Genomic DNA, 8,763 nt, shown 5'->3' with positions numbered 1-8,763 from the left:
ACATTTTATAGAGAGCTCTATAGCCAATCTATAGGTTTATGGTAGACTTTTGTCAATGGACATGTATACTGGTATAGTGGTCTCAGGCCTATGAAAATTCTACATATTTATGGCATTTCACTTCTATTAGAGTTTTGTGTGCACAAGTATATAAGCATCTGTCTTATAAACCTTCAGTAAACCATTGTTTATCGACTACTGAAGCTGTCTATTACCGCTAAAAAATATGTCACCACACAGCTGTCACAAATGACATGGCAATTAATATACTTACAAATATAGTTCACTTCAAAGCTATCAAGGCTGGGCATATGCAGTACACACACAATAATAAATGCACTACATTACAGAATAAAAAATTTTAAGTAACGGTCCGGCTAGTTTCCTCAAATACAGTATTGTGGCCTGTTGTCTGCTGCCCACCATCCAGGCTGTTTTGATGTGTACAACGCAAAGAAAAACTACTATAACGGTAACGAAAAAAAAACACTCATGTAATCTGTGCGAGTGCTTTGACGCAAGGCTTATCTGGGCTACCCTAGCTATTCTAGAAAGCAGACAAAAGAAGGGAAATCAGGGGCTCGTTTTGACAAACATATTGCTGAAAATCTTTGTGCTGTTGGTTTGCTCACACTCAAAGCCTCCGACACTCAGCTTTATCATTTTGTTTGTGACACGACATACGAGCAGACCTATATCGAATGATCACAGCCACGGGCCACAACTGATTCCATATTGTTACAGATTGGTGTAGTTGGTTCAGCGCCTTATCTCGATGGTTCCTTGCCAGTTTTAAACTGAGCGCAGCCAACAGCGGCACGGATTCTGTTCGACGACCGCCGAGCACGCTTGTTGCTATACCGTCGTCTACGAGCTGTTCAGCTCTTTGTGGGCCCAAGTTCGCCCAATAAGGAGTTTGAATTTAATTTTATGCTACTCCGCTCGTCCATTGTTCACGGCGTTGTCTGCGAACGGCCTTATTGTCGTCAGGCTGCGGAATCTGGGCAATAGCGGCCGTCTTGCGCGGATCGGGGTGAAAGCCATCCTTGCTGGTGATGTGGCCGAGAAATAGCAGCTCCTGGTAGGCAAGTCAGCACTTCTCAGGCTTTAGGGTAAGTCCAGAACAATTTATCACGTCCAGTACTGCCTTCTTCCTCTGCTGGTGTTCGTCGAAGCTCATCCAGAAGAATACGACGTAGTCTAGATACACGAGAAAGGTTTGCCGCTTGAGGCCTGCCAACACCATGCCCATATTACTCGTTGAAATGTTGCTGGTGTTGAACAAAGCCTGAATGGCATGGCTTTGAACTCGCATAGTAACCCGTCCGGCTTTATGAAGGCTACAAGTTCCCCGGTCTTTTCCTTCGCCTTCAGTCTGCCATTGCTCGCTCTTCAGATCTGTCGACGAAAAGTACGTACATGGTGTGGCAGAGTCGGTCTCCCGTTTCGTCGATCCTTGGGAGAAAGTAGACGTCTTTCTTTGTGACGCTGTTCAGGCGTCGGTAATGACAGAGATCCGAAGGGTACCGTCTTTCTTTCGCACCAAAACAACCGGTGCTGCCCAGGGGCTCTTCGACGGCTGGATGACATCGTCGCGAAGCATTTCTTCCACTTGATACTGGATGGCTTGGCGTTCTCGCGGTGACGTATGGTAGGGGCTTTGGCGGAGAGGTCGGGCGCCATGCTCGTCGGTTGCAATCCGATGCTTGGCAATCTGCGCTGGACGTTCGACGATGACGAAAAGCAGTCGCTGTAGCTTCGAAAAAGGCTGCGCACCAGGTCTTGTCTGCTCCGGGGCAGGGCTAGGTTTATGTCGAAGACGGCTGTGCGATATTCCTCGTGTGGATCTCTTGGGATAAGAGCGGAGAGGGCGAATGCGTCTCGGACGTCGGATATTTTGCCCAAGAAAGCTATAGTCGTTCATCTGTTGATGTGCCTGTATTCTTCGCTGAAGAACGCCAGCAGCATCTGTGCCTGTCCATTCCGGAAGCGGGCCATTCCTCTCGCGATGCCACTCTCTCGGTCTAGGAGCAACTGCGTGTTCCCCTCGATGATACCGTCGATGTTCTTGCCATTACCGACTCCTACGGAGAGCACTACGCATGATTGAGGCGGGGCACTGACTAGTTCCTTAAGTACTCCGAGGGCTGTTTGACCTTCTACGGTCAGGACCGGAGGTATAGCCTCATCCTTTGAAAACGCGATGGACTTGGATATCCCGTTCGAGTGATATTGCGGACACTAACTTGATATGGATTTTTTCTGTAGATTTGTCCTGACACTTTATCCGGTGGATATCCCGCTAAGGTGATATTAAGGACATTTGCTTGAATCAGGTCTCATTACGTTTACATAATGTGAATAACGCGCTACACACTGACAAAAACAACTGAAACGGCTGACACAGGACAAGCGCGCAAGCGGACAATGTATAGCGCGTTATTCACATCAAATGTGCAACCAACTAGCCCACATTGCTGCCTTGCTTACGTTTACATAATGTTCCCGAAAAAGATGACAGAGTGGACTGTTTTTTTTTTCTAATAGAAGATATCTACAACGTGGTCTGCTCATTTTCATTTCTTGTTTGTGTCACGGCGGATTGGTAATTGAATGAAATAATATTGCTTAAAGTACAAGGGTCACTGGCTTCAAAAGGATCTTAGATTTGGAAAGCTCGTGGAAATTCTTCGTTTAGTGAATGTACGCTCAATATGTTGGTGTTGCATGACTCCTTGTTTGTAGCTTGATCCGTGTTTCGCATATGCTTGTTAGACATGTTCACCGTGACAGCGTGTGGCGCTATGCAGATTTTACCCGTAAAAATGCCAACACTGGGCCAAGCAACTACACCACTGTAATCAGCTGTAGTCATTTTTTTTCACGTCCAAATCGCAGCAAATGTAAATTTAGCTTAGCGAATATTTTTCACGTGGTCCGAGCAAGTTTTTTTTTTCTCTCGGGACCATAAAAATCCCTAGGGAAATTTATCGTTATTTGACCGATAAACAATGTTTTTGTTAAGGCCTATGAAAATCCTCAAGGACTTCCTACGGACCTCCCTTGGATACAGAAAGCGCAGCCAAAGGATATTGGAGGAATGTTTGCGGGAGTTTGTCCTCACTTCCTGGGGGTATCCGCATGTCCTTTCAAGATTTCGCAGGAAAATCCTTTGGGGGGTCAATGTTGGCACTGGAATACCATACCCGGTAGCTTGTCCGCTCGTCGCGACTTGGGCACTGCCATGCATGAGGAATCCGCGATATTAATTGCACACGATTATGTTCTGACGTGGTGAAACACTCGCAGCGCTCTCAAAAATCGCACACATCAGCGTCTTCTCGCCATGTCGCATGCAAACGGCGGTGCGGCCAGGCGACGCGGCGGCCAGCAATGTACTCGATCGGTGAATTCGCACTCCGGCTTAGTAAACAGTCTCGTAATCTCTCACCTCGTTCTGCTTGGCTAGATATATCATTACAATTTGTGCTGGCGGAAATTATGTATTTGCCATGGATCGAGCCTTCGTACCAGGAACAACGCATCTTATAAGTTGTAATGCGCAGGAAATATCATATGCTAGCTCTTCTTTACCGGCGAATAGAATGGTCATGTTTAAAATTTTTAAAATCTGCCTTACAGCCATGGAAAAAGCAATATGTCAATTTGTTTAGGACTACAGTTACTGCCACAACAGCGATGACAAAGCCAACGTTCCTGCCGAGGCAAAGGCGTGCTTCACCACGATGCACGGGAAAAGAGCAACCGCAAAGCCGGAAGTGTGCATGAGCCACTCCCGGGCAAACGCCAGCGCTTTTAAGAGAAAGGCGAGAAATTAAGTACCCTGTTTGCAGCTTGTCCGAGTGGATTCGAGCTCTGCGCGAGCCGAAGGGCCCATGCTCAGCTGTCTACACAAATACGCATATGTATTTGGAGCACCGATGCAGCCGGCACAAAACTTCTACTGGAGTCCAATAAGGTGGCGGTTTAGGCTTGTTGGTAGTGCATGACGTATAAAATAGCGCAGCATCAGACAAGGACATGAAAGAACACACACGAGCGCTAACTTGCAACAGTTCGACTGGAGGACAACGGCTAGCCGGCCGGAATCAAGCTTCCAAGTTGACGAGGCGGGTTCCGGCACACGGCAGAAAAGCACATATATAGGTGCCCCATATGCTGAATGGAAATATCTGGAGTAATTTTGTAGTCCGCACGCTGTAATCAAACCAAGGGCGGCAAACAGTGCAACCGGAGTAGTATGCACCGTTTTTGCCAGAAGTAACCGAGCAGCTGCGTCGGCTGCCGGAGCGGTCTCGGAGCCGAGTGGCGGCGTCGGTCTCAGGCACCGACCGCTGCTCCCCGGCTGCGACTGTTAACTAAGCCTGCGCCCTCGCTAAGTATTACAGCGCTCCGAAGGCGAGAAATAGCTTGTCGCAAATGCTGCCCGCTTACTTATCATCCAAGGAAGGAGAACGAGGGCGAATGCTTACGTCAGCTGGTTGACACTATAGCAGCCGGGGAGCAGCGGCCAACGCAGACAGCGCATGCGCCGCCGACGCGGCTGCCTGGTTACTTTTGGCAGACGACGGTACATACAAGGGGTTTTTACACGCGCGTGGTATAACAAGTGCTGCGCTATCGAAGTGCGTGCGCCGAACTACAACCGCCCCATTCCGGGCAGTGATCGTAAACCAACTTAATGCATAACTGTACTCGTAGATGGCAAACCAAAGGCGCGCAACGAGAACAAAATCGGGCAGACCGCCGAGCGAGCATCAAATCGTCGGACTCCGAAAAACATTGGTCAGGACGTACTCGGGAAAAAAAGTACCAAGTCCGCCCTACATACCTTATGCCGCAGCCTTCTGAAATTAGGTCATTTGGTCTCAGCTCCCATGGTGAACACACACATGATATGGGTGGTAGCTCTGTCTTGACAGTGACCTCCAAACTGAAGCAGGGCTCGCTCCATATGCGCCGGCAATTTCACTGATGCTTGCTTCCAGTTTGACGGAGATGCACGCGAGGACATCGATGTCAAAATCATTCGTAGCACTGGCTGGCCGCTTCCTTTTCTGGATATGGACTGATCCAGTGGTCCTAACTCGATTGGATATCGATAAAAACGGCGGATGAGCCGGCACACCACGGCCAGGATGTTGGGCAGCGTACAGTGTGGATGTCAGCTCCGCGTCCGTTTAAGTGCTCACTTAATTAAGCGATCACAATGTCCATCTTCTCGGCAACAGAGTATTGGAGTTGCGCTGGCGCGGCCATTCTGCAATATTCACGCTGCGACGTTGAAGTTCGCGTTTTTGATGGGCGAGGTGACACTCCCCCATGACACTGCAACGCCCATATATCGCCCGCGCACCGCCAAAACAAGCACCTAGGCAAACATCACAGCTTTTTGTAAAACCTAGTGGCACTATAAACCACAAGAACAACTGCCTAATAGCCTACCGCCACTGCCGCGCAAGCTCTCCTTCGTGGAAGAAACTTTTCGTTGTCTAGTGAGCTTCCTAGCACGCAGCGATTATGCACGAGCAGTCGCTAACGCCTCCCATCTAGCCCGTCTGCATGATAGTCACATCAAAAGTGGCGGAGACAGAGAAAAAGAAAGAAAACTACAGGATGCGCTTACTCTCAAAATCGGCGGCCGCGTAGTTGACGATGAATAGCTTTTTCCTTGCGACGAAGCAAAAGATAACGCCGCCCGCAGTCTAAGCTGTGCGTCGAGGCTCGAGCAAATTACAACATGTACTACGTTCGTTTCGAATTAGGCGCCGCAGTCTTTGCGACACGTCACCAGCGGATGTCGCTTTTACGCTAGATTTCCTGCGCTCCTCATGCGCCGAAACTTATGGAACAACGCGAATAAAATTAAGGGACGACGCGACAGAGAAGAGCTCTCCTTTCACTCTGTCGTCGTCCCTTGAAAATTGGTTTTCGGTGAAAGGAAATGGTGCAGTATCTGTCTCACACATCAGCGGACACCTGAACCGCGCCGTAAGGCAAGGGATAAAGGAGGGAGTGAAAGAAGAAAGGAAGAAAGAGGTGCCGTAGTGGAGGGCTCCGGAATAATTTTGGCCACCTGGGGATCTTTAACGTACACTGACATCATACAGCACACGGGCGCCCTAGCGTAACGCCTCCATAGAAACGCAGCAGCCGCAGAGCACAGTCGGCGGTTGCGGATTTACATCTGGTAGCTTGTTGACTGCGCTACGGATTGAATTTTTTTGGTTGCTCAGTTTCGTTTTCACTACTGCAGTTTTTCACCGATGCTTTGTGCGCTTTGTGGTGGTAGTTAAACAGCTACGCGCGCAGTTGATTTGAGATCCGAGGGCGCTCGAAATGAGCTGAACACAACGTCTGGTGCATGCTAGGCCTGAAGTCGGTTTGCCCCATCGCTTGGAGCCATTTGCGCAGCAAGCTGGCTTTGTACAGCAGAATCTTGTGCTACCTGTGCATTGATAGGTGAAAGAAGGGACGAAGTTTTTGTGAACTTAAAACTCAACCGTCTGCTGCTGTGATCACTGTACATTTTCTCTTAGAAGTTTTGTAGACATCTTTTGCGCAAAGTTCTTCTACAAGCGCAGCTATATGTTAACCATACTCGCCGGGGATTGCGTTTGCTTATCAAAGGCTGGCTCTTGCCGCGCATTGCATGCAGGAGCGACTTCCACTTCATGAATTAATTGACGCAAATACCCGCATGCTACATTTGTCAGCATGAACACAGCCGTCATTTACTTAACGTGGGACAGTTTTCCGCTTCCAAATTGATACTTTTCTTAGCAAAATCTGTAAGCGCAGTGGCAGGATATGGCGAGAGCCAGCATTTAGTGCATGCGAACTAGTTTCTCATTGAAAAGCGAGGGCTCGGGAAAGTTTCTGATGGCACGGTCATGGGGCGCGAACCCGCAATAGCAAACTACACCAATGAAACGTGACTGCTTTTAACAGTGCAAAACTAAAGCTTCTAAAGTGTACTATTTTAAGCGTTTTTTTTTTGTTGTTGAAATATCTGTTCTGAAAAGTATCGCTGTTAAACGCAAAAAAAAAAAAATTATTTCCCAAGGTTCGCTATATTTGACGGCATTTAGAGAAAGCCCTCTCTCGCAAAGGGCAAATTCGGTGCTCATTTACGCCTGTCGACTGCTCTGCTCATTCAATGCAATGTACAGTAAACATATTGCGACGAAAAAGACGGCGAACTGTGCAGTGGCGCGGGCAGGAGCGCTCGCGCTAGGCCAGCAGCCATTAAATCATCTCATTGCCATCGATCATCGTGTCTCCTTCGGCTGGCCGCCACGTAACAATATTATTTATTGTAAAATAACGCCTCCTTGCAACATATAATTAGCCAGAATTTGTATTTCTGCAGTCGTAGTTATGCTTCAAGGCCAAACTAAGTACGAACTCCCCCGCATCCGCGCGCTCGCTAAGTTCACCCGGATTTTGCGAGAATGCGGGCAGTAGAGCTGCTGCGCTTAAGAGCGGATTTTCTCAAGAAGCGTCTCGGGACATTGAAGCGTCACCTTTGTCACACGGAAGCTCTTTTTGTGCGAGTTATGGTATAAGGCAGCTAAAAAACTTCACGCAGCATAAACGGTAGCTTGGTGCAAACATTTCAGTCAGCTGTTTTTCCAAGACTATCCCCACACACTGTATTAAGAAATGCAATTCGTTCCTGAAGCCAATAATTAAAAGTCTGCGAATTAGTCTTTACTAAAAAGTTTGGAGAATGAAAAAATACTACAGACTAAGTCAGATGACTCAATAAATCTGTTGGCTTCACTGGGTTGAGCACACACGTCTTTTAACAGAGTTCCTACGTTTTTTAAAACCTTGGTTACAGTCAGCTTGCATACCTGGAATAAAAACGAGAAAACAATCTAGACCCTTTCACTTGAACACTACATATTGTATAGCTAAATGGCAGGAAAATTGCAAATTTACTGCAGATTTGGCAAGCAAATATAGATGTTTATGGTATCGGTACAGGTTATGAAACCTGGATCTACCAGTTCCTTTCGGAGAAAGCGTGTGCGTGTCAGAAGTATGGTTCTCGCTCAAATGTGAAGTGGCAGTGAAAAGCAGGAACACATACAGTGCAAACTTCCTCTGACAAAAGTCCAAGAATAAACAGCAGTTGCTTTGGAGTGGCCCACAACACCAAACTTTTTCAGCAACCTGCAAGAACGGCAGCGGATCTTCATGCACCATAACAATAAGTCCCTAACAAGCTGCAGTTGTATTAACGTTCCCGAATTCACACGTGCTCCCCTCTTGCAGGAAAAGTCACACCTTGGTCAATTAGGCTTCGAGAGACAGCCAAGGAAAACAGTATGGAAATACCTCAACTGCTGTTATTTGGCTACAGATCACGAACTGTGCTAAACAGAAGTAGGATAGAGACCCCCCAAAACACCATTTGTCCGATTTCAGTTCCAGTGAACTGCAGGAGCCCCATTTACCAGCTTAAGTTTACTAGCTTAGTGCAGAGCACATGCAAGCATGTGCAGAGCAGGGTGATCTAAAGGAAACTGAGCAATAAGACAGTCATATATCGCAGATCATGCACCAAATGGGCCCCAGTATGAGAGTTATCACCTGAATAGGTTACTAACACCGAAACAGCCTCCCAACAAGTTTTTTTTTCCCTCAGATCCAAAGGAAGATTCCACAAAGCACACTACTAAGGGCCAAAGCAAGCATGCAGCCGTGAGGCCTAAGGGACATCCAAAATGCCCA

The sequence above is a fragment of the Amblyomma americanum genome, chromosome 6 (genome assembly GCF_052857255.1).
Source record: "Amblyomma americanum isolate KBUSLIRL-KWMA chromosome 6, ASM5285725v1, whole genome shotgun sequence".
NCBI lineage: Eukaryota > Metazoa > Arthropoda > Arachnida > Ixodida > Ixodidae > Amblyomma > Amblyomma americanum.
This window is presented reverse-complemented; position numbering follows the sequence as displayed.